A 26292-nucleotide genomic window follows, 5' to 3' on the forward strand; every position below is an offset into this window, starting at 1 on the left:
AGGTCTCTTAAAACCACTGGGGGACTTCCCTGGTGGTACAGTGGATAGGAATCTGCCTGCCACTGCAGGGGACATGAGTTTGATCCCTGGTCCAGGAAGATTCCACATGATGCAGGCAACTAACCCTGTGGGCCACAACCACGGAGACCGAGTGCTGAAACTACTGAAGGCCACGTTCCAGAGCCTGTGCTCCTCAACAAGAGAGTCTCCCACACTGAGAAGCCTGAGCAGCGAAACAAAGAGTTGCCCCTGGCTCGCTGCAACTAGCAAAAGCTCGTGAGCAGCAACGAAGATTCAGCACAACCAAAAATAAGTAATTTAAAAAACAACCACTACTACTGGGGGTTTCCTTTCTCAATGGTACTAAGTCATTCTGTTACAAACTTCTTTGAACTAATGAATCTAGCCAATAGACTCTCAACACATCAACCCAGTAATGAAAATGTCAACCAACACCACTCAACACGCCAGTATATCTAAAACCAAGTAGAGAAAGTACTCTGAGGACACTACGTACTGCCTTGAACAGCACACAGGAATGAGAAATCGGAACTAAATTCAGCAGGCAAAGGAAGCACCCAGAAGTTTTAAAGTTACAACTGTATGTCTGGAAATGTGCTTAGAAAAAATAAATCTGGTAGAGTTTGTTGTAAAATAAAGGGGGCAGGGAGGATTCAGAAAATCACCTTGAGAGGAAAGGTATTGGTTCCCATTACCACTCACTCATAACAGAAGCTTTCAAAAGATGTGTTACTTAAAAAATTCCAATTTCAGTGGAAAAGAGCCAGCTTCCTTCAGTTTTCTAAAAACTGTAATATAAAAGCCAAACTCAAAGCTCTCTTATAAAGAATGGAAGTAAAGAGAGCAAGAATAAGAAGATAGTACATGCAAATAAATGAAGTCAGAACACTCTCATACCACACACAATAACAAACTCAAAATAGCTTATAGACAAATATAATACGTGACACCGTAAAACTCCTAGAAAAGATCATAAACAAAACATTCTGACATAAATTGTACCAGTGTTTTCTTAGGCCAGTCTCCCAAGACAATAGAAATAAAAGCAAAAATAAACAAAAGGGACCTGATAAAACTTATAAGCTTCTACACAGCAAAGGAAACCATAAAGACACCCTACAGACTGGGAGAAAATATTTGCAAACAATGTGACCAACAAGAGCTTAATTTCCAAAACACACAAACATCTTCTACAACTCAGTAACATAAAACAAACAAACCCAAACAAAAAATGGGCAGAAGACCTAAATAAGATATTTGTCCTCCATATCTAGAGATACTCTTCTCCAAAGAAGATATACAAATGGCCAAAAAGCACATCAACAGACGCCCGATACAATAATTCTTAGAGAAACGCAAACCAAAACAATGAGTTATCAACCTTACTTGGTCAGAATGGCCACCATCAGAGAGTCTAGAAATAACAAATGCTGGAGAGGTTGTGGAGAAAAGTAAACCTTCCTACACTGTTGCTGGGAATACAAATTCCTGCAGCCACTGTGGAAAAGAGTACGGACGCTCCTTTAAAAACTAAAAGAGATTTACTGTATGACCAGCAAATCCCTCTCCTGGGCATGCATCTGGAAAACACAAAAATTCTAATTCCAAAAGATACATGCACTCTAATGTTCATAGAAGAATTATTTACAATAGCCAAGACATGGAGGCAACCATGGACATTTATCCATACAGATGAAAGGATAAAGAACATGTACCAACCGACACACACAGGAGTATTACCCAGCCATAAGAAAGAATGAAATACCATTTGCAGCAATATGGATGGACCCAGAGATTATCAAACTAAGTGACATAAGTCAGAGAAAGACAAATATTATATATCATTTATATGTAGAATCTAAAAAACAGTAGTACAGATGAATTTACTACAAAACAGATTCATAGAAAAAACTTACAGTGACCAAAGGTGAATGGGAGGCATAAACTGGGATTTCGGTATTAAAAGATGCACACCACCATATATAAAATAAATAACAAGGATGTAAACCAACTATACTTCAAGTAAAGAAAAAAACAACAAAAAAAGAATAAGGGGGTATTAACGATGGAAATGATGTGCGGGGGGGGAGACAGAGGGAGACTGCAGAAACACAATCTATAGGTGGGTGATTGCAAAGGACTGGATGTGAAGACAGAAACTGGATGTGGAGACAGAAAGGGAAGATGAAAAACATTTCAAAGTTAGAAAATGAGAAGGACACAAACATTTGGGGGTGCTGGTAAACGGTGTTAATACAGGGTGTTCACTTGTGAACACACTGCATACTTAAAATTTTGTGTGCAGTGTCCATTAGTGCATGTGTGTTACAAATGAAAACTTTTTACCAACAGAAAACCAGAAACAAAATTTTCAAGAACTACTGGGCAACTTGCAGCAAATCACTAAAGGCCAATGATTTAATCACTCACTCCTAGGTACTAGAACCTCTGTAAAAACCCTAAAAGAACGGGTTTGCAGAACTTCCAGGTTGCTGAATGTGCCTACTTGCTGAGGCAGTGGTATACCCCAAACTCCAAAGGGACTATTCCAGACAGCACCCTATGTACTGCTTCATTTGGCTGTTCAGTTGTGTCTTCTAGAATATCCTTTACAATAAACCAGTAACAGTAGTGTTCTGTTGCATTCCATGAACCATTACAGAAAAATATGAAACCTGGGGGATGGCAGGGGGGAACTGGTGGTGGTGGGAGGGGTGTCCATGGGCCTCTCTACTTTAAAACCAAATCAGACAGAAGTGTGGGTAACCTGAAAATCTAGTACTTGAGATTCATATCTGAAGTGGGACCAGAAGGGCAGTCCTATGGGACTGAGCCCTTAACCTGTACAGTCTAAACTAACTCCAGGTGATAAGTGTCAGAAAATCCGAACTGAATTCAATTGTAGAAAACCCAGTTGAGTATCCACAAAAAAAAACTGGAGAACTGCTTGCTGCTTGGTATACGAATGTACATAGAGTATGGAGCAGTACTCGAAAAGAACAGAATTAGGGTAGATTCTCCAAATAAAGAGCTAAAATGGGCACTAACACCACAAAGATATTTGGCTTTCCAGAGTCCTTCAACATAACAGCCATTCAAAAAGCACTGTTTACACACATAAAGTCCCAAAGAACTTTTTAATCATTTTTAAATGTGAAGTAATAACCAAACATTTTAAGACAAGTGGCAACAGCAAGGAGACCACTAAAAACCATGAACACAGAGGAAACACATAATTCAAGAAATAACTAGCAAAATGGAATTTTCAGAACCCCAAAAATACAGAACAACTTCTTGAGAGATAAAAACATTTCCACATGAAGGGGAAAAAAATCATACGGCATCAAACTACTTAAACATCTCATGCTATAAGACAACAAAATGGCAGTCAAGGTGCTGAGGGAAAAAGTATTTTGAATCATGAAAGCTATACTCAAAGTATCAAAAGTGAAGCAGACAAATACATTCTTAGACAAGCAATTCCTAACAACCGGGAGGAAAGAAAAAGAAGAGTGGGACTTCCCTGGCTATCCAGTGGTTAAGACTCCAGGGTTCCAACTGCAGGGGGTGCAGGTTTGATCCCTGATAGAGGAACTAAGACCCCACATGCAGTGTGGCGCAGCCAAAAGAAAAAAAGACTAAGACCAGTGACCAACATTTTCTAGTCACTTTATGGACAGTTCATAAAAAAAATTAACCATTAGGGGCTTCTCTGGTGGTATAGTGGTTAAGAAATTTGTCTGGCAATGCAGGGGATGAAGGTTCAATCCCTGGTCAGGAAACTAAGATCCCACATGCTATGGAGCAACTAAGCTCCCAGGCACCACAACTACGGAGCCGGTCCACTATGGAGCCCGTATGCCACAACTAGAGCACCCAAGTGCAACAACTTCTAAAGACTGAGAGTGGCTCAAGACTCCTGGAAGCCTTGAGCCACACACAACTAGAAAACCCAGGCACAACAACAAAAATCACATACAATGCAACAAAGATCCTGTATGTTGCAACTAAAAACCCGAGGCAAATTAAAAAAGAAAAAAACTATTAGATGGGAAAAGATGTCCAGCTATTTTAATAACAAATTAAAATACTGGAACTATTCAGCTACCAAACTTACAAAACTCTTTGTTCAGTTCAGTTCAGTCGCTCAATTGTGTCCGACTCTTTGCAACCCCCATGAATCGCAGCATGCCAGGCCTCCCTGTCCATCACCAACTCCCGAAGTTCACTCAAACTCACATCCATCGAGTCGGTGATGCCATCCAGCCATCTCATCCTCTGTCGACCCCTTCTCCTCCTGCCCCCAATCCCTCGCAGCATCAGAGTCTTTTCCAATGAGTCAACTCTTCGCATGAAATGGCCAAAGTACTGGAGTTTCAGCTTTAGCATCATTCCTTCCAAAGAACACCCAGGGCTGATCTCCTTTAGAATGGACTGGTTGGATCTCCTTGCAGTCCAAGGGACTCTCAAGAGTCTTCTCCAACACCACAGTTCAAAAGCATCAATCTTTGGCACTCAGCTTTCTTCACAGTCCAACTCTCACATCCATACATGACCAAAGGAAAAACAGACAGACCTTTGTTAGCAAAGTAATGTCTCTGCTTTTCAATATGTTGTCTAGGTTGGTCATAAGTTTTCCTTCCAAGGAGTAAGTGTCTTTTAATTTCATGGCTGCAGTCACCATCTGCAGTGATTTGGGAGCCCACAAAAATAAAGTCTGACCCTGTTTCCACTGTTTCCCCATCTATTTCCCATGAAGTGATGGGACCAGATGCCATGATCTTCGTTTTCTGAATGTTGAGCTTTAAGCCAACTTGTTTCACTCTCCTCTTTCACTTTCTGCCATAAGGGTGGTGTCATCTGCATATCTGAGGTTATTGATATTTCTCCCAGCAATCTTGATTCCAGCTTGTGCTTCTTCCAGCCCAGCATTTCTCATGATGTACTCTGCATATAAGTTAAATAAGCAGGGTGACAATATACAGCCTTGACGTACTCCTTTTCCTCTTTGGAACCAGTCTGTTGTTCCATGTCCAGTTAGAGTGGGTCCAGAAAAGCTTGTAGTTTCGAGTTAATTTTGCACCACTAATTGGAGCTAATCCTTTTGAAGATTTTGCCTATATTCTACTTACTGCCTATGCTCCAAATCTTAGGTGGGTTTTCCACTGAAGCTGATGTAAACATAAACTTTTCCTGACCCTACGTAAATCTTTGGAATTGGTACACCTACTCCTTTCTGGTGGTTGTATTCCCTGGCTTCAGTCACTTCCAAACATGCACATGCAGGTCCAGTTGTAAGTCACAAGCCTTGAGTAGATTCTTCTGAGTTCTCTCTCCACTCAACAGTTTCCTATTACTTTGCCCCACAAATTCTATCTACTTTGACCTTTCCAAATTTTCAGCTGTCTCCTCAACTTGTAGTAAGACCACCAGACTGTTTGAATTCAACCCACCACTCCCCCGCCCCGTGCTGTAACCTATTACTTTTCTTCAAGCAATGAGGGCTTTTATAAGACTGACCACCTCCTGTTATCCAATGTATAAAAGCCTGCAACATACGTTTTGTCTGGCTTTTTAAATTTCCGAGATGAGTGGGTAAATCTGGTTATCTGGTTACCTGTTACTCTGTCATAGCCAGAATTTAAAAACTGCATGCCAATTCAATTTTACTATTACAGGATTTTCACGAAATTCAAAGTTTTACTTGTATAAATTTCCTCTTAGAACTTTTCTTGAAAGGATCCAACTAATTCCAGCTTGTTTCCCAAAGCAAAGTCCAATGCCAAAACCTAACACTTAACAATATGAAATTCATAATCTTTAGCATTCAGTCAAAAATTATCAGTCACACAAGACTTCCCTGGTGGTCCAACAGTAAAGAATCTGCCTGCCAATGCAGGGGGACACAGGTTTGCTCCCTGGTCCGAGAAGATTTCACACGCCGTGGGGCAACTGAACCTGTGCGCCACAACTAGTGAGACTGCACTCTGGAGCCCACATGCTGCAGCTACTGAAACCTGCACACCTACAGCCTGTGTTCCGCAACAAGAGAAGCCACGATGATGAAAAGCCAACGCACCGCACTAGACTAGCCCCAGCTCCCCACAACCAGAAACCTGCTTGCAGCAATGAAGACCCAGAGAAGCCAAATAAACAAAACAAAAATAATTAAAAGTATCTGTCATGCAAAAAAAAAAAAAGGGGGGGTGGCTCCCCCACAGGAAAATACTACCAATAACAAGAGGAAGAATCTACTTAAAGAGATAGCCAGATATGATGGATATGACAGCATTAGCAGACAAGAACATTAAACCAACTATTATAAAAATATTTACGGACAGGGAAAATAGGAACATAAAGGAAAAATAGAGAACATAAAATAATGCTTCTAGAAATAAAAAATGTAATATCTGAAGTGAAAAACACTGGACAGGATTAACAGCAGATTAGATAATGTACAAGAAAATGATCAGTAAGTGTACTAACAGGGTAGCATTCAAACTAGAAAGCAGTAGACAAAGACAGACTTTATAACTGAAATGTACAATAACAAGGTAATTCTAATATTTATGATCCCAATAACAGTGATACACTTTCATAAAGCATAAAATACAGGTAATACAAGAAAAATACAGACGAATTGAACACATCTTGCTCACTCCAATACAAACCTAGTGGATAAAAAATTAGTAAGCATACAGAAGATTTAAACCATACTCATTTAAATTTTAACAGATTTTATGTATCAAATGCTAAACCCCTAAACACAGAAAGTATATCTTCTTTTCAAGCACCCATCTCAGGTCACCAAGAAATCTTTAATAAATTTCAAGCATACCTACAAATGACATTACCTGACCAAAATTCAATTAAACTAAAAATAACAAAATCAAGCCTCTTCCACGTGCAATTTTAAAACAAAATAAAAAGAAGCAAAGTCACAAAACCAATAGTTAATAAACTGGAAAAGCTGAAGAACTATAAATCCAAAACTGCTGTGGGGTGGGGGTTCGGACAGATCAGTAGAGAAGCTACTAGCACAAATATATAAAATAAAAAATGACAACATTTAAAATCATAAACCATCTGAACAACTCTATGTAATTAAAGCTGAAAATATAGAAATGGACAATTTTTAGAAAAAGACAATTTACTAAAAATATCCCCAGTAAAGAGAAAATCTAAACAAATTACCATGAAAGCATCCCATTACTAAAAAAAAAAAAAAAAAAACACAGACTAAAGTGTGCTTGAGAACGAAGATTCTAAACGTTGAAAAAAGGAAAATACACATGTAAGACAGAAGGCGATAAACAAAAACCCAGTGGTCCTAAACTTGAACTGGAAGTATCAATATGAACTCTACAGTACTGCAAAGTAAATAAATATACATTAAGACTGGTTTATAATTTAAATTGTGCTTTAAATATCAAGCATTCAAAATTCAACTAAACGTGATAAACAACTATTACCTTTCTAAGAAACTCTTCCATCCACGGATGAATGGATAAAGAAGATGTGGTACAAAAAAAAAGGAAATCTTGCCATTTGTGACAACAAAAAAGAGTAGACCTTAAGGGCATGATGCTAAGTGAAATAAGTCAAGGAAAGGCATATACTATATGATTTTACTTTTATGTGGAATCTCTTAAAAAAAAGAAAAAAAACTAGAAAGAGATCAGATTTGTGGTTACAGAGATGGAATGAGGAACCCAATGGAGAAGCATAATCAAAAGGTACAAACTTCCAGTTACAAGATAAGTACTCAGGATGTTATGCACAACATGAGAAAATGGATGCTAACTAAACTTACTGTGGTACTGTGGTAATCATTTCACAATATATGTTAAGTGAAAACATGCTGTTGTAGACTTTGAACTTACACAAATTATATATGTCAATTTATATCTCAATAAAACTTAAAAAAGATTAAAGGCATAAAAATTTTTCATAAGAAAAACCTTAATCATTTCACAAGTTATCAAAAGATTCAGCATAAATATATGCTATTCTATTAAACAATTAAGCTTCCCATAAAGAAATATCTGACATTTGTTTTCGTATAACAAAAATGAAATCTAGGGAGTCAAAACTCCAAACCAACACTTTAAAGAACATCCTTCAAAAGAACACATAATAGTACGGAATGAATGAAGAACTGGATAGAGAACAGGAGAGAGGGAGGGAAGAATTCATGTCCTGTTTAGAGAATAATGGGCCTGATAATTTCCATTTCAAAGGCAAATCAATTTTCTAAAATTAGGAAATAATAAATTAAATATGCAGTTCCTTAATTACGGATTAAATGGCTTTTTAACTCCTTTTTTATTTAACATAACTCAACTTTAAAAGTCACAGTGACTTTAAGGCACCATAACATTAATATGTGAACAGAAATAAACCTCAGTGAAAGAAAGAAAAGTCCACACAGACAACACATACAGAAATTTAGTATAAGAGGAAAGTCTGGACAACTCTCCTACTTCAAAGTTGACTTAAAATAATCAAACAGATTAACGATTTAAAGGAGAAAAAAGGCAAAGTCATTACAGAAAAAGTAAGAGAAATTTTTATTATCTCAGAAAAGGGGAGAAAGGCCTTCCTAAGTATGACACACAAGAAGAGAATAAAAACATATTTACATATAAACTCAAAAAGCATTCTATTTGATGAAAATCACAATCAATGTCAAATAAAACATCATTATACTGGAGGAGGGCAGGGAATACTTGTCACACAAAGCATATATAACGGTCTTTTACCTTTATACACAAATGTTCCTATAAATCAACAGAAAAAGAACTCATAGAAAAGAGAGAAAAATGAGAAAAGGATATAAAGAGTTCACAGAAAAAGATCTTATATATAAAATCTTCATTCTCAGGAGTTTCCTGGTGGTCTACTGGTATTAATATGGAATAATCTTCCAAGATAATTCCTTAAGTAAAAAAGGTTAGATAGCAAGATGGAGGGACTTTCCCTAGTGGTCCAATGGTTAAGAATCCATCTTGCAATGCAGGAGACACAGGCTCAATCCCTGGTCTAGGAACTAGGATCCCACATGCTGCAGCACAACTAAACGTGCACACCACAATGAAACCCAACTCAGACCAAAAAAAAAAAAAAGCCAAGTGGACATCATGCTACTACTTGTATTAGAAAGAAAAATATCACGTGCTTATATATCTATAAAATCTCTAGAAAAATTCATAGAAAACAGTTTCTTCAGACAAGAACTATAGCTGGATAAAAGGAGGTGACTTTTCTATTAAAAAAAAAAAACAACTCGTGTACGATTTGTAATTTGCACTAGATGCATGTATTCAAAATAATTTTAAATCCTCTTAAGTCTGACTCAGCTTTACCAGTTCTTGACTCCTCAAACACTTTAATATAATCCATCTTTAATTTAAAGATTTGGGGAATTCCCTGGTGGTCTAGTGGTTAGGACTCTGCTTCCACTGCAGGGGGCAATCTCAGGGAACCAAGACCCCTCAGGCCACACAACATGGCTAAAAGTAAAAAATTAATTTTTTAGAAAATAATTCAGGGAACTTTTTAAAGGAACTAACTGACTTAGCAACAGCAACAACAGCAAACTGGTTATGAAGACAAAATATACAATAAATATATATATTCACACACACACAATTTGTTAGGCAATCTGCTTAGGATTTTACAAGTATTATCTCATTTAGTTCTCACTATCCCCAGGAGGTTGATATTATCTTTTCTTCAAACAAGAAGAACAGGTTTTTAGATGTGAAGTACATTTTGAAGTTCCCAGGGTCACAGTACTAATCAGTGGTAGCTCAAATTCTTAACCTCTATATACACCCTACACGTACTGTAAATAACCCAGGGTACATCAGGTAGAGACGGTGTGTTATATAAAATATTAAAGTTTAACAAGTATTTCAGTCAGTCTCTATTTTCTGAGTTTTAAGTTTCTGCCTTACCTGTCAGGCACCATCTTGAGTTATAGCTTTATATCAAACCATAGAAAATACAGATCTCAATCTCCCAGACAAAAAGTCTTTTAGGTGGCAAAAAGAAGACAAGTAGTCTAAACTTCTACAACAGTCACAACTTGCTTTCCACTAACCTAGCCAACTTTATCTTCAAATAAGACTCATTTTCTCATCAGATTCAATCCTTGGAAGGCCCTAATTTAAAGTACTAAGGTGAAAACATTTTTACTCACTTTTCTCCATTTCCACAAAGTGCCTATAAAAGGAACTCATTTTAAATGTAGATCAAAGAGTACATAATGTGAAAGATCTAAACTATGAGTTAAAAAAAAAACCTAAGGCAACTAAGCTTGCATAAGGAAAAGTCCTTAAGACATCTTGATAATCAAGTAGTTTTCAACCTAGCTAGTGTTCATGAAGCAATGATTTCATTACTCACCTAATGACATCTGCTACAGCAGCCTTAAGTCTACCATCCTACCAGAGTTTTATTAAATAAGCCCCCTTGGAAGGGATCTAAAAGATTCAAAGCCAAAACCAAACTGAGAAAATCTGCAATACTAAAAATAATTAAAGCTCTATGGACATAAATCTGCATTTGCCATCTCTGAGGACGAAACGTAAAAGGATTATGTTTCCTCCTTAAATAAAGACATCAGTTAATATAAATGAATTGTCATGGCCTTTCTGATTTCTGAAAATGAGCCCAAAATTGGCTACCCACGTATTTCAAGGTCACTTCTTGAAATATAAAGTGTTCTATCTCCTTAAGCCTGAGAGGCCAATTCCACTAGATTTCAACCCCTCGGACTGAACATTTCAAAACTATGGAAATTTTTTTAAAAGGCCAGGATTATAATAAAAAGAAGTCTTTATCAAGCAGTCCCTTCAGAAAGGTTACAGCAAACCCAAAGTTAGCCTTGAATCTAGCAAGCAGACTAGAAGTTCACGTAACAATTATTTAAGTCTAGGCAGATAAAGCAGAGAAGGCAATGGCACCCCACTCCAGTACTCTTGCCTGGAAAATCCCATGGACGGAGGAGCCTGGAAGGCTGCAGTCCATGGGGTTGCTGAGGGTCGGACACGACTGAGCGACTTCATTTTCACTTTTCACTTTCATGCATTGGAGAAGGAAATGGCAAGCCACTCCAGTGTTCTTGCCTGGAGAATCCCAGGGACGGCGGAGCCTGGTGGGCTGCTGTCTATGGGGTTGCACAGAGTCGGACACGACCGAAGTGACTTAGCAGCAGTAGCAGCAGCAGGCACATTAAGAACTTTGCTGGTGGCTCAGACCATAAAGAATCTGCCTGCAATGCAGGAGACCTGGGTTTGACTCATCGGTTCAGAAGATCCCCTGGAGAACGAAATGGCAACCCACTCCGGTATTCCTGCCTGGAGAATTCCAGGGACAGAGTAGCCTGGCAGGCTATATATAGTCCATAGGGTTACAGAGTCAAACACCACTAAGCAACTAACACACACTCTCAGGCAGATAAAACCGCTTCTAAATGGTCAGACAACAAAGAAATTCACCTGTAAATAATCCCCTAACAAATTTTACCTAGCCCCCAGGCAGTTAAATAGAAGTTCTACAATAAAATACCGAGGGTGGTGACGTAGGTGGGGAATGGATTACATTATCTAAGATGTCTTTGCTCTACATTAATGCACGGAGCATATAACAATAAACAAACGAGACAAGGTACCTCTCCTCAGAAGTTTATGCAATAAAGATAGGTGAGAGGAGATGATTAAGAGACTGATCTGAACGTAATACAGTAATAAGAGAAATCAAAGGTTATAGGAAGGGGGTTGCCCACTTCACACAGAATGATTAGAGACGGTCATTCAGAACAGAACATATATGAGTCAAAACTCAGCTAAAAAAAGGAAAAAGAGGCAGAGCATAAAGGCCCAAAGACAGGAAGGAAAATGCCCGGTGTATTTAAGGAAGAAAATGCCGGAAATTAATGGTCTAGGATGACAGTGACCAATGTTGCAGAGAAAAAGAAGGGACAATGAAGTTGCTTGTAGGCTATATCCTCTGCGTGTTATTCTTAGGTCCGATGAAAAGACCATCCTCTGGGAATAATAAACTATAAGAATGCAAGAATGACACAAAGTTACGAGGCTACAACAAGTAGTTCAAGTAAGAGAAAATCAAGGCTTGTAACAAGCCCAGTGACAGTGGAGCAGAAATGGATATATTTGGGAGAGCAAAGAGAAAATTGACTAGATGGGAGGAAAATAAATCAAACATAAGACTTGATTATTTAGTCTGAATAGGCGGATACTGTATCCATTTATTGAGCAATGGAAGCAGGGACAAAGGGGCTGGGAAAGACTCAAAGACAAGTTCAGTTTTGGATATGTTAAAGAGGTCAAGGTTGGTTAAATTACAAGCGTAGAATATGGGGAGGAGGCCTGGACTGGAGATTTAAATTTGAGATCTTTTGCATAAAGATGCCATTTAAAATTATGGTACCATATTGCAAGTTAAGCAATTACCTCAGAAGAGTGTAACGACTATGGCTCAACAATTTTAAACAGGTCATAAATGCAATCTAAATATACCTGGTTTCTGCTCAGTTCCCTACTTTCCCTTATCTACAATCTCCCTCCTGGCTGATCACATGATCCTCAAATACTACTATCTATATGGCCCAGCCATAACAATACTATGTTGCCATCATTTTACAATTTCAAAGCATTTAACATTCATTATCTCACTTGATTGTAATGATAACTTTGTGAAACAGGAAAAAAAAAAACTAGTTTTACCTGAGCAGAAAATAAAGTCTTAAAAAGGCTGGCCTGGCCAACATTAAACAGTTATTATTTACTAGATGATATGAAATCAGCATTCAAATTTAAGGACTGTGTTTACTCTATATTCACAGAACTTCAAAGAAGACAAACTACATGAGTTTAGGAATCTTATATTATCACCTTGTTTGCTACTAAATGCCCAGCACCAATCAAAGTACAGGCACATAACAGACAAACATCTACCAGGCAATAAACATCTCTAGCACAGACTAACACTCAAATAAAAATCCCAGATCCACTGTTGAGTCAATATTTTACCATAAATAAGATGATATGCTTGTATCTTACTTTCTCATTTGCCACATGAAAATGTTGTCATTTATTTTTCAAGTACGCTTACGTATAAATTAGATAATATCTAACATCACAAGCCATTCAAAAGACAATTGCTCCATGAATTCAAGATGGTATTATTTTGCAACAGGTCATATTTCATATCCCCACAAAAACAATTTCCCCTTTTAATCCAAATTTCCTATAAAAGATGTCAATCAGGTTTTAAAATAAAGCAAAAAGTCAAAAGCTACCATTTGTATTTATCGACTACTGCTTTGTGGAACTGACATATATCAGAGAAGCCACAATAGTTCCACATGTATAAAGTCAACTGACATTCAACAGAGGGATTTCAACATCATTCATGGGAAACAAAGTCTTTTCAACAAACAGGAGAGTAGGACATCTATATTTAAAAAAGAAAGAAATGAACCTCAACCCTTTCACAAGTAAAAAAAAAAAAATTCACTCCAAATGGATCACAGATCTAAAAATATAAACTACAGAACTTTCAGAAGAAAGCTAAAAAGGAGAAAATCCTATGAATTCGGGTTAAGTACAAATTTCTTATGACACAAAAAGCACAAATCATGAAAGAAACATAACCAATTTTACTACAAGTTTTAAAATGTTTGATCTCCAAAGCATAGTTAAGAAAATGAAGACAAACCATAGATGGGAGAAATTTGCAAAATACATTATCTAATACACTTATAGCCAAAACAAAGAATTCTAACAATGAAACAAGATAATCTTTTAATGGATCAAAGACTTGAATAGACACTTCACCAAAGCACATTAAAAGATGCTTATCATGTTACTACACTGTATGATAGCTTTAATGTTGGCTAACTACCCACTCAACTACCCTAGCAGTAAATACTATTAAAGGAAAAATTAATCAACTTGAGGAACTTTTCTTCCTTAAAGGACAAGAGTATTTATTAGATCATCTGCTTCTTTTTAAGAAGGGCAAATAACCTGTAGAGTATGGTCTGGAAATTAGGGGGCAGAGAGGGGGGTATCTGATCATACTTATGCTATTATATATTCAAATACATTATCATAAATGTCTATTTTCTTATTACAGCTGTATAACATTGTGATATTACTATATGCATAGGCTATTTTATTTCAGGAGCACTTTAAAAAGTATTTGTCACAAACGGTTAGGAATCTGACAGAATTCTGTACCACTGCTCTAGAGCTGTGCTGTCCAATATGGCAGCTAGTGGCCATAGGCTGTAATTTAAATTTAAACAAAAATTAAACAAATCTTAAAATTCAAATCCACATCTGCACTAGATGCATTTCAAATCTCCATAATGACATATGAAGTCTTGAAGTGTTGGTCGCTCAGTCGTGCCCAACCCTTTGCAACCCCATGGACTGCAGCCCACCAGGCTCCTCTGTCCATTCAATTTTCCAAACAAGGATTACTGGAGTGGGTTGCCATTTCCTTCTCCAATGACACATAGCTAGTGATTATTATACTGAAAGAAGAGACACAGAATCTTACACCTTTTCACAAAGTTCTGTTGGATAGAATAAGACCTACTACTTAGAACCTTAGAATGCTAAGGAAGCTGACTGTAACAGAACAATGCAAATAATCCAAATTATGGTTCCCTCACTTAGTGAGAAGCTTGCAGCTTGCATAAATTATTTAATTTCAGACTGACTTTCTTAAACCACTGAACGGAAATAACATTTATTTTACATGATAATTGGGGAAAACACTTTATAAATTAAACTGCTATATAAACATTAGTAATGAGGTGATTCTAAAGGAAAATATTCCTGAAAAAGAACTTATTTGAGCATTTTATTAACAAGTCACAACTGTATCACATTAAGGAAAATAAAATTTAGTTGCTGCTTAAGAATAAAGTTTCTAAATTCCTGAAATAGAATAGAATTTTACTTTCTTCCTACTGTCATCCTAAAATTATGAACCATAATGGTTGGGAGTTCTAGGTTCTGGATGCAGAATGTACGGATTCAGAAACCCCACTTATAGGCTGTGTAACCTTAATAAGCAATTTAAAACCTCTGACTTCATTTTCTTACCTATAAAATGAGAACAGAACCTTTCCACAAGCTGCACCTATGAGGATCAAATTAGTTTATATAGTTAAGAGGCTTTGAGTACTGCTTGAAACACGGTAAGCATTAACATGGATTAACCCACCCATTATGGTAGATGTTGATATCAAGAATAAAGAACTTCTATAACTCAACAACAATCTGGTTTAAAAATGGGCCAAAGGCTTGAATAGGTATCGCTCTAAAGGACACAAATGACCAATAAGCACACCAGACATCACTTATCACATTACTAATCATTAGGGAAATCCAAGCCAAAACCATAACAATATCACTTCACAACCATTAGAACACAATACACAGAAAACAACAAATGCTGAGAAAAGTTTGAGGAAATTGGGACCCCTGTGCATTGCTGGTAGAAATAAGAAACGGTGCAGCCTCTATGGAAAACAATATGGTGGTTCCTCAATTAAAAATAGAATTACTGTATGATCAGCAGTTCCACTTCTGGGTATCTATCCAAAAGAATCGAAAGCAAAGATACAGACAAATATTTGTACTCCCATGTTCACAGCAGCATTTACTACAGTCAAAAGGTGGAAACAACCCAAGTGTCCATTAACGGATAATGGATAAACAAAATGTGGTACGTACACATATAATGGATTATTTTGTCTTAAAAAAAAGGGTATTCTGATCGACCCATGGTATAACACAGATGAACCTCGAAGACATTCAAAGGAAATAAGCCAGTAACTAAAGGACAAATTTGCATGATTCCACTTATATGAGGTACCTAAAGTAGTTAAGTTCATAGAGACATAAGGAGAGTGGTGATTTCCAAGGATTGGGAGGAGCAAGGAATAGTTATGGTTTAATGGGTACAGAGGTTCAGTTTTACAAAATGAAAAGAGCTCCGGAGGTGACTGCTGGTAATGACTGCGTAACAACATGAATGTACCTAAATGCCACACAACGATACACTTAAAAATAACTGAAATGCTGAACTTCATGTTATGCATATTTTGCCACAAATTAATTAAAACCCAAAAGTCTATTTTATTATAAACATACCTGATTTCCTTGAAGATATCCTTCAAAATATTTAAGAAGTGTTTCAAAGAGTACAGTATCAATAGCTAAGAGGTACCCAGAGTAGTCAAACTCATAGAAAATACAACAGTGCTTGCCAGGGGCTTGGGAAAAGGGAAAATGGACAGTTAATGGGTAGCGTTAATTTAAGATAAAACAACGTTCTGGAGATGGATGGTGATAATTGCACAATGTGAAGGTACTCAAGGTCACTGAAGTGTACACTCAAAAATGACTAAAATGGTAAATTTTATGTTTATTTTACCATGATAGAACAGTTCCTCATTACACAGATTGGGAGATTAGTGCAAAGGGGGCCGAAGATTTTACTTCTCTATCTCATACAGTGGCTCAAATGGCAGAAAAGACTTATACCTGCTAAACTGATACAAATTTAGAATCTATTTTCTTCTCTAAACTTAAAACAACCTATTTGTGGGGGTGAAGACTTTAGCTAATTATATTGACAACATGTGGGTATCCTTGGTCACTCAGTAGTATCCAACTCTTTGCAATCCCATGGACTGCAGACTTCTCGGGTTCATGGAATTTTCCAGGCAAGAATGCTGGAGTGGACTGCCATTTCCTACTCCAGGGGAAATGTTTCCAACCCAGGGATCAACCAACGCACCCCTGCTCTTGCATTGGCAGGCAGATTTCTTTACCACTGAGCCTCCTGGGAAGCCCCCATATTGACAACAACAGGTTGTAAAGAATTACCCCCTAGTTTTTTTTTAATTGTCCACAAAATCTTTTGACACAAGGTGGAACCTAATTTCTCACTCCTTGACTGTGGGCTAGACTTAATAGGCTGCTTCTAATGCAAAGAATGTGGCAGAAGTGACTTCTGAGACTAGGTCATAAAAGGCACTGCACACTTCTACCTACCTTTCTTCTCAGATGACTTCCTCTGGAAATGCAGCTGCCATGGAAACAGCTGAAGATCTACATATGCTAAGGAAATTGAGTCCTCCAGACACCAGCCAGCAGCAACCTGCTAGCCCAAAGAGAACACCTTCTTAGAAGGAGATCCTCTAGGCACCAGTCAAGCCTCCAAATGACAGCAACCTTTGAGATTTTTATGCAAGACATAGAAGCCAGAACCACTCAGCTAAACTGCGATCAAATTTCTGACCCACAGAAAATCCACGTGCAATAGTATTCTTTTAACTCCCCTGTTTAAAGAATACAGTTTTAAGCAAAAAAAAAAAAAAAAGTTTTGACATTAGAAAGAAAAAAAACAAGAACGTACAGTTGACCCTTAAACATAGTCATTAGAACTGTGCAGGCCACCTTACATGTGGATTTTTATCAATATTAAATATTAGACTACTACACTATCCAAAACTGGTTCCATTTGTGCATGCAAAACTGCAGATATCAAGAAACGTCAGATACAGACGTCTGGCCTACTATATGCAAATCTTCCAATTCAAAGATCAGATCAGATCAGTCGCTCAGTCGTGTCTGACTCTGCGATCCCGTGAATCACAGCACGCCAGGCCTCCCTGTCCATCACCAACTCCTGGAGTTCACTCAGACTCACGTCCATCGAGTCAGTGATGCCATCCAGGTGCCTATAATCCCCGTGTCATTCAAGAGTCAACTGTGTTGTTTATGTTCACTGAAAGCTAACTTGTTTTTACTAGTATACATACATACGTAGAGACAAAAAAAATGACAATGTTTCAGTTAAATAATTTTCTAAAGGCATCTGCGAGGTACAACCAAAACAATCCATTTAACTAGAATTTTTAAGATCTTGCTTAAAAAAAAAACAAGTATGGAACAACTTCTAAATATGGTTTTAAAAATACATAACCTGGAAACTGAATTAACAGGTAGGAAATGAAGATGAAAACACTGCACTGCCCAAGTTGTGAACAGAAAGATGACTAAAGAAACTGGGGCTTCCCTGGTGGTCCAGTGGTTGGGAGTCCACCTGCCAATGCACGAGACATGGGTTGGCCTGGCCTGGGAGGATCCCACATGCCTCACAGCAGGAGCGCAGCTACTCCAGTGCTCTGGAGTCCAAGCAACACAGCTAGAAAAAATCTGCACACAGCAACTAAAACCAGCACAGACAAAAATAAATAAATAAAAACTTTTTAAAGAAACTGAGTATGATCTCTTATATAAAAAGACGCAGAAAACAGCAATTACTTTAAGAGATACAGCACATAAGCTTTAAGTATTCTGCTGGGTGGGACAGCTAACAAAAAGGGGAAAAGCAGGCAGGTAAAACTGAAAAGGAGATCCAATCATAAAAGGTCTTATCAGTAATTATAACATTTTGTGTCTCATGATCCTGCTGTTGAAACTGCTCCCAAAAAAAATACATGGAAGCACCTTCAAATACATCTATTTCAAAGACTTCTCAAATCAGTCTCCCATCCACATAGCCAAAAAAGAATTCATGTTAGGAGCCTCTCACACATGAAACATTAAAAGAGGGGAGGACATAAGATAATCTCTTTGCAACTTGCTCTTTCCGAAATATTCCAAAAACATTAGCTGAAAGGCTGCTAAAGTAACAAAACCAAGAACTGTAATTTAGGCAGATTTCTCTGGCCACAGGAAAAGACTTTGTAAACTCAACTAAGGACCTCCTTGGTGGCTCAGACCGTAAAGAATCTGCCTGCAATGGGGGAGATCTGGATTCGACCCCTGGGTTGGGAAGATTCTCTGGAAGAGGGCATGGCAACCCACTCCAGTATTCTTGCCTGGATAATCCCCATGGACAAAGGAGCCTTGTGGGCTACAGTCCATGGGGTTGAAAACAGTCGGACACAACTGAGCAACGAAGCGCACACACACAAACTCAACTAAAGTAGGGTATTTCCTTAGCCAAAGATCAAGCTAGGATGATAGATTAAACTGGAAATGAGGAAAGCGTGACTAGGATGCAGGTAATACTGTTAACAGAAACAAGAGACAAAAATAATTTCAGAGCCCATACTACTAGTTTAACATGTAAAATATATCAAACAGAATTTTATGTTACAAATAAAACTTTACCTGTATATTAATTACACCTCACAATTAACAAAAAAGCCTTCACATACATTATTTCCATCATTTTTATGAAAAAAGTAAAGCCAAGAGATTAAGTAAATATGTGCGTGCATGCTAAGTCGCTTCAGTCATGTCTGACTCTTTGCAACCCAAAGGACTATTTTTTTTTGCAACCCAAAGGACTACTTTGCAACCCACCAGGCTCCTCTGTCCATGGGATTCTCCAGGCAAGAACACTGCAATGGATCGTCACGCCCTCCTCTAGGGAATCTTTCCTGCCTAGGGATCGAACTCCCATCTCTTAGGTCTCCTGAACTGACAGGCAGGTTCTTTACCACTAGCACCACCTGGGAAGCCCTTAAGTAAATACGCAAGGTCACAAAGACCCTTTTCTAATATTCCAAATCCTAGATCAAAAATCTCCTAATTCCCCAAAACTACCCTTTTCCTACATCACTACCCCTAACTGGATCTAAATTGTTATCTAAACCCGTTTATTAAAAAGTAGTTGAGTTAAAGACAATTAGATAATCTGGCCTGTTTAGGTTCTATCCTCACTTGTAATTTTACTTTCAGATTAAAGGTTCCCATCCTTATTCCCTTCCCTTGTTGAATTTTATTTTCTTCTCTCTTCTGCTCACATTTCATAATCTGAAACCAAAACCATATTTTAATTTTTAGCTAAACAAAGTTAGCACTCAAATAGCTACTAACAAATAGTAAAACAGTGGTTTTTCTTCTTTTAGCTGGTCTCCAAGCTCCACCAGTAATCATTATTTACCAAAGAAAAGCAGTAAATGAGAAGAAAAAAACATCAGTGATAATGTTCAAACTGAATTAATAAACATAAAATCCACATGAAGACAGTATTAAACATGGCTAGTGATTAAGTTTGGGTCTCTCTAGTCCACCTTGGAGACTTGGTCAAGACTCCTACACCAGTCTCAGTCTCTCTAAAACTTTTAATTTCTCACCTATACAACTAATAGTTTTCTCTACGATACACTACTATGTATCACACAATCATCATCTATAAATGTTAATCATTGTAATTGTTATTTTAGACCTATATATTGTTCAGGCACAGGGGTAGGGGAAAAAATGGGAGAAAGGGAGATAGAGGTACTTAGGGTGAGGGGGGAGAACCCAATCATTATTTCAATTACTCTGGTATTGTATATTTCAATGCCAAGAAAATAATGAAATATTTATGAAAACACTCAAGTCGAATAAAGCTGCCCTTGAACAACTACTGTAAGCAAATGTTACTATTCAAGGATTAAAGTTAATTGTTAAAAATCCTGGTCACTAGAGTCATCTTTATCCTGATACTACTGCTTGGAGCAACAGGAGAAATTTAAAGAAAAATAATCACAAACAGTAAATCTTATGTGGGTCTTTTCTATTAAAAAAAAGGCCATTCACTTCCAGTTTAAATTCCTAATCACATTCAAAATGTATGTTCTTAGATAAGTAACTTGAAAACCCACTAAGTTTGAGGAATATATAAAATACAGGCTCTCTGAAGCAAAGAAAAGGGCAGAAGGGGGGTTGTTCTCATCACAGGTTTATATAAATCAAAGTGGAAACTCAATTAGAAGTACTACACAAAGCTCTGACAAAGAACACAAGAAATATCCTATTCTTTTCTGACAGATTTATTTAACTCTCATCTCAATTTTGTATCAGAAAATAAAATACCACGTATATCTAAATACCTACCATCTTTTGGACTCTCCTACCTCTCCTGCTTTAAGGGAGCTAACAGGATTCAACAGCATAACAACAAGACAATAAATGAGCCAAATGACCAGTTATTAGGCTATCCTGGCAAAGTGTGCAAATATTATGGTATTTTTTAATTTCAGAGAGATAATTAAGTGAAAAAAAATAACCTTAACTTTAGCTACATTCGTCTGTTAATATAAACTGCTTCAAAAATAAATTTTAGTCAATTTTTTAAAAACAAACACTTCTACTGAATGCCTGACTCACTAAAAAAAATTAAATGCAGTAACAAATCATAATACCAGTCAATCCTCAAATAAACAATTAAAAGATACTCTTGTCAAAGGATTTTTATTACAGCAATTAATATTCACAACTTTTTTTTTTAACCAAGATTTGTTTATAACTTAAGGCAACATTACCTTCTGGAGGCAGAGAATGTATACTCTTTTTTTTTTTTTTAAGTTAAAGGTTCTTAGTGTACCTTCTCTTCCTCTCAGTTTCTGTTCCTAGTAATGACTTTTTGAAACTTTTTGGAACTTAAGGAACAATCTGAAATACAAAGCCACTTCAAAATTTGTTTCAAAAAAATTTCTGTAATGGATAGGAATTGTTATCCCTTAAAACAATTTACTTCATGAAAAGACCAGATTAAAAGTCAAGCCCTGTAATTTGTTTAAACAACTACCTAATTCTACACTGGAACACTAAACTGCATTCAGAATGTAGTCTACACTCATATTTAGGAAGTAAAATGACTATTTGTTGATTTTTTTCCTACCTTTCTATTAATCCATTAAGCCATACTGACCATATGGATTTGTCTACTTCAGAAGTACAAAAACTTCAAATGTGAACAGTTTCATCTGAAATATTCTTAACAATTCTTTCTGCATTTCAATTTACTTAACAGTTCTTTTCAGACTGCCCAGGAAATTGAAGCCAAGGAATCGTACTGCAAGAAACTGAAAGGCTTCCAAAGAATAACACAGGATAAAGTTGACTCATTACAGTTTACAAATGAACATTTGATTTGCTCACCATACAGTACTTACAAATTCCAACAGGACTGCACAGGAAGGTGTTGGATTTGTCTCTGTAATCTTTATGTTTTCCAGTTTGTTTTTTTATTCTGTATCCTCTGAAATAATATCCAAGTTCTTTGAAGACACTTAACCTATGGCTATTTGACATAGAGTTACTTCAGTCAGCTACCCATACTTCTGTTTTAAAGTTTTCATATGGCTATCGCCAGAATTAGCCAAGTTCCTTGGATTTTAAGATTTTAAAGTCTTCTTTATTATTCCATGTACTTGTCACTGTTGTACTTATCCACTCCAGATGAAATAATCCAATTTATGAGTCAAAAAGAAAAAACAAAAAGAAAATTTCACATCTGAAGAGCATTCCTAAACATCAGCATAAACAAGAGACACACAGCTATCTCAGTACTACCATGCTGCTGGGAAACTGCCACATCTTAAATTTCCACGTAAATAAAAGATAAAAGCAAAAAAACTCTGTATTCATTCAATGTCTTCATTTAGAAAAGCGGTCCCATTGTGACATGAAAAGGGCTGAGGTCAAAAATTCCTAAAACTTTTAATAAAGGTAAAAATAAACTGCCATGAAACTTCAGCAATATTTAAACAGTAATTTGAAACTGCCGAAACTACTCAGTACACAAATCAAACATATCTTACAGTTTTGGCTGAAGAACAACAACAGGGGAGGGGTTGGGGGGAAGGCAAAAATACCACCAGCTGAAACACTTTAAACCAGTTATATAATCCGTTTGAACCAAAATACTGAAGAAATGCCTGGATCTCTTTTTAAGTAGCTTGCAGAACTGTTCACTACTATCAATTCACTTCAGAGATGATTCTTGCCAATTTTAATAAACTTCTGGGGTAAAATTATCCAAAAACATTGTAATTCCAAAATGGCCACTTGAAATATCCGGGGCCTTTTACACAAAACCTAGAAGATGATCTTCATATCTGAGTAATTCAATCACCTGTAAAAGTTATAAAAAAAAATTTAAATTACACACTGAATTTTAATTTTGAACTAAAAATCAATCCCCATCCTCAACAGTCAACCTCTGGAGAGAAATGCACTTCCGCACCCAAAAAAGGTCTACTGTATGAAAACGACTTCAAAATATGTTGAGGGGGAGAAAAAACGGTGGGAAACGGTATTATGGAAGACAAGTGCTGATTCCAACTGGGAAGGGTGTGCGGATATAAGGTAGAGGGATTATATAAGCAAACCTTCCTATACTTTGAGTAAATGTTACAAACGAGCAAACAATCTTCTAAGAGATCTTCCGTATTTTCTATTCAAATCTACCAAAAGAAAACGCAAAGACAGGTGTGCTGCTACCGAGCATTACTAAATGCAACTTAGCGAATGAGGGATATAAAGAGAAAGACGCTCCCTCCAAACCAGAATGTCCAGAGGAAAGGGGCACATTTCCCCCATTCAGAGTAGGAAGGTAAGTGGCCGAGAAGTGGGACAAGAACATTCCTTAAATTCGCCCGAGGGTGAGACTTACCCGGCAGCCACGAGATGTGAGGGTTCCCATTTCCTTGAATTAAGAAAACAGGTTTCTCTCAACACTGAGGGGGTGGAAGGTACTGAGCCCTTCTCGTATACCACGTTAAGAGTGCTTTTCTCCCCAACCAGACCGAGTCCCCTCAGACCCTACAGGACTCAGAGGGGCAAGGCTGCGCTCGCCTGGGTCCACAGCCACGGACCTGGAGAGGCGGGCTGAGCGGGTGCGCTGAGAAATCACCAAAGGCCACAACTCGGCCTCGACTCTCTCAACCCTCCGACAGCGGCAGCGGTGCAAAAGGAGGCGGGCGCCTGCGAGAGGCCGGAGGGAGGAAGACCGAGCCCGAAAGGCGTCGGACCCATTCCCAGCCTCCGCCAAACAACACCCCCCACCCTCAAGCCGCCCGGGCTAAGCCACCCACCCCCTCCCACAACCGCCACCTCCGCTCCACCCGGACCAAGCCAATACCTAGAGGGGCCTCGCCGCGCCGTCCTTCCCTCTCTGTCCTCGCTCTCCCGCCACCCTCCCCCCGTCCTCGGGCAGCTTCACACCTCACGCCGCCAACGCCGCTCCCGACCCCTCAAACCTCAACGCCGACACGGGTACCCCCTCCCATCCCTAGACCCTGGCGCCGAGCGCAGAGAACGCTATTACCTTCTGCCACACCAGAGGTGCCCCTGGCCTAGGGGTGCCGCTGCGCTCGATCCCGGGAGGAGGTTTTCGGTACTTTGAATAATCCCCTTTTGCCGCTTTTCCCTCCCCCACAACCAGTCTCAGTCCCAAAATGGCGCCGACCCGATCCGCAATGTTCTGGGCCAAGTCTCGCGAGATCGTGGACGGTGGCGAGGCGGGGAACAAACTAAAAGGGCTGAGGATAAGGGAGGGGAAAGGCGGGGCGAGGAGAAGGAGGAGGGAGATAGGGTGTGGAAGAAGCGGTGCGAACAAACCTACTGGGCGGGGCAGCAGGAGGAGCGTCTCCACCAGAGAACCTTCTGGCCTAAGCAACCGCTCACGCCTCGGCCAAAGAAGCCCCGCCCGCTACGTCGAGCGGCTGGGGGAGGGGAAGAGGGCGTGGTTATGCTTAGGGGAGGGGCTTCGAGGAGGTCCCGGAGGCAGGGGCGCGCGGGGGGCGGTGGCTCCGCGCGGTGACGTCAGGAGCAGCTGGAGTCGGGGATTACCCCCTGCTGCTGACGTGAGGATGGTGAACAATCGGGAACGTTCGGTGGAAGGGGGAATTCCCCGCTGCTCCCTGAGGAGCCCCTCCTCCCGCCCTTCCCCGGGTCCGCGGCCGCCCGGGAGCTTGGGATGGTGGGGCTGCGGGAGGGCGAGAGGGGAACGCCGATTCGGGAGGCGGCCGCGCCGGCTCGAGTGGCTCGCGCCGCGGCGTCTACCCTGGCTGGATGTTCTGAGGAGCCACGGCGCGCGCGAGGCGCCGGATACCTCTCTCAGGCCTGCGAGGCTGAGAGATCACATGCTCGGCGGTACACAGCCTTGCGCGGGCGGAGCGCCGGCGGAGTTGGCGCAGGACTAATCCGGCGCCGTGAAGCAGTGGATTCACTGTCGTATGCAAATACGAGAGTGTCGGACATAAATAATATACGCGAAGCCAGTGACTGAGGAGACGAGACTCGCTGGTTGGGAACGAAGCCCAGATTCTCAGGGATAAAAGTGGCTACTGGATATGACCGTGTTAATTATCGTTTTTCTTTTTATTAAATCTACAGCAGGGTAGGATTATTTCAGCAGTGTCTCGGTCCCTCACAGCTCGTAAGATTCGGTATAATGAATTTTGTGGGCGTCACCGTTTTCTAATCGCGATACCTTTTTGCCTTGAAACTGAAGACTCACGTTGAAACCTGTGAAATCAGCCTTTCAAGGGGTATCGCGAAGTAAGAAAAGTAACCGTATTTCTTTAGGAAGTATGTGGGGGAAGGGTGTCTTAACGAGGGAAAAACCAGAGAAGAAAAAATCCTTGGCTCTTCGCCCTCCTCCAAGCCATGAAGATTTCATACACGGAAACTTTATGGTTCTTTTATGTGCATTATGGGGTTTGTAGTTTAATGAAATGCTTCTAAAAGCTACCTGAAAGAATGTTTGAATATAAACTCACCAAAAATTACACCTCCCAATCTTTTCGTTTTCGTGAACACTTGGCAATTAATAATGCCTCGCTGAGTGCATAGAAATGAGAATTAACACTTGCTGGATTCCTTGTCTGTGCCAAGTACTTAATTCTTATTCTAGTCTCTGAAGTGGTGTTGTTTTCCTCTTTTTGCAGATGAGGAAACTGGTTCAGGTTACACAACATAGAATGTGGGTGCCACCACTTGGCTGTACCAGACTTGAACTCAAATGTGTTTGGGTCTTAATTCACGTTCTTTACACCACACCACATTGCTTCCATAGAAATAACTTACGTATTGGGACAAGACCTGCTGCTGCTTCTGTTTCTAAGCATGGTGTCAATTCAACAAAGGAAAATATTGATGCTTTGAAAACACGAATTGTACCTTTCATATGGCAAAAGATATAAAGCTGAAAACCCAATAGTGAATGGAGAAACAGTTGTAACATGGATGACGAAAGTGTTAATATTTAATTATATACAGTTGGTTACTATTCGAAATATCTAATAATGTTTAATTTACATAATAAATACATTAAGAGCTCTTACAAATTATTAAGGAACAGGCAACCATACTCTTAAAAAGGTCAAAGTACATGAAGAAGCCAGTCGTGTGTCAGTAATTATAT

General features: G+C 38.8%; 1 protein-coding gene across 2 annotated transcripts in view; it reads right to left on the reverse strand.

The window, feature by feature from the left end:
* GPBP1 (GC-rich promoter binding protein 1) overlaps window positions 1-24575 on the reverse strand; it is a 65465-nt gene extending 40890 nt beyond the window's left edge. The window contains exons 1-2 of one of the 2 annotated variants that reach the window (XM_027520531.1): window positions 24193-24575; window positions 22037-22998 (exon numbers count right to left, since the gene is read on the reverse strand). The gene's annotated coding sequence lies outside the window, so the exon portion shown is untranslated. The remainder of the gene's footprint in view (window positions 1-22036; window positions 22999-24192) is intronic. The other variant, XM_027520530.1, reaches the window with a different exon arrangement.
* Between the last annotated feature and the right edge of the window lie 1717 nt (window positions 24576-26292).

This window comes from Bos indicus x Bos taurus, chromosome 20 (assembly GCF_003369695.1).
Source record: "Bos indicus x Bos taurus breed Angus x Brahman F1 hybrid chromosome 20, Bos_hybrid_MaternalHap_v2.0, whole genome shotgun sequence".
Taxonomy (NCBI): Eukaryota; Metazoa; Chordata; class Mammalia; order Artiodactyla; family Bovidae; genus Bos; species Bos indicus x Bos taurus.